The sequence below is a fragment of the Halyomorpha halys genome, unplaced genomic scaffold (assembly GCF_000696795.3).
Source record: "Halyomorpha halys isolate HHAL.00 unplaced genomic scaffold, Hhal_1.1 Scaffold802.1, whole genome shotgun sequence".
Taxonomy (NCBI): Eukaryota; Metazoa; Arthropoda; class Insecta; order Hemiptera; family Pentatomidae; genus Halyomorpha; species Halyomorpha halys.
The window spans coordinates 59,672-60,249 of record NW_027106006.1 but is presented as its reverse complement, the minus strand read 5'-3'; positions in this window follow the sequence as shown (position 1 = coordinate 60,249).

Sequence of the window (578 nt, the reverse complement as noted above, 5' to 3'; positions counted from 1 at the left end):
TATATATTTGAAAAAATAATATTTATCCTAAAAACCTATTTCCATTACAAATAAATACAACAGGAGCTTCTATTATTGTGTTCACTACATTTCAAAATTGTCGTTATTAAAACTACATTTTTTTTTAAATCAAAAGTTTTGATTATATTCATGGAATTGACCTGGAACACGAGTCAAGTTCCTCGATCCGCAGTATAGTGGTATTGAATTGCTAGACGCGCACTCGGTAAATACAACTGAGGTGATAGCATTACCGTTTTACGATTGGTAAACGAAGGAATCAATAAATGGAAAATCATTGCTAAAGTTAAGTATTCGTCCTATTTGTCGAAAGGGACGTAAATAGAAACAGTGTTAGGCGGACCTCTTATGATCGGAATCTCGAAGAATAAGGTTTTGATGACATTCATTGGAGGAAGGTGTGCGGTCAAATATTATTCTTATTGGTATTCGCCACACTTAGTTGAGACTCATAAAAGCAATTTGATTTTTGGCGTTCCTACAAACTATACCTCGACTTTCTCACTCTGGTTAGAAATGGTAGTTAACATTTAGGATAGACCACCCTGCTCTAGATA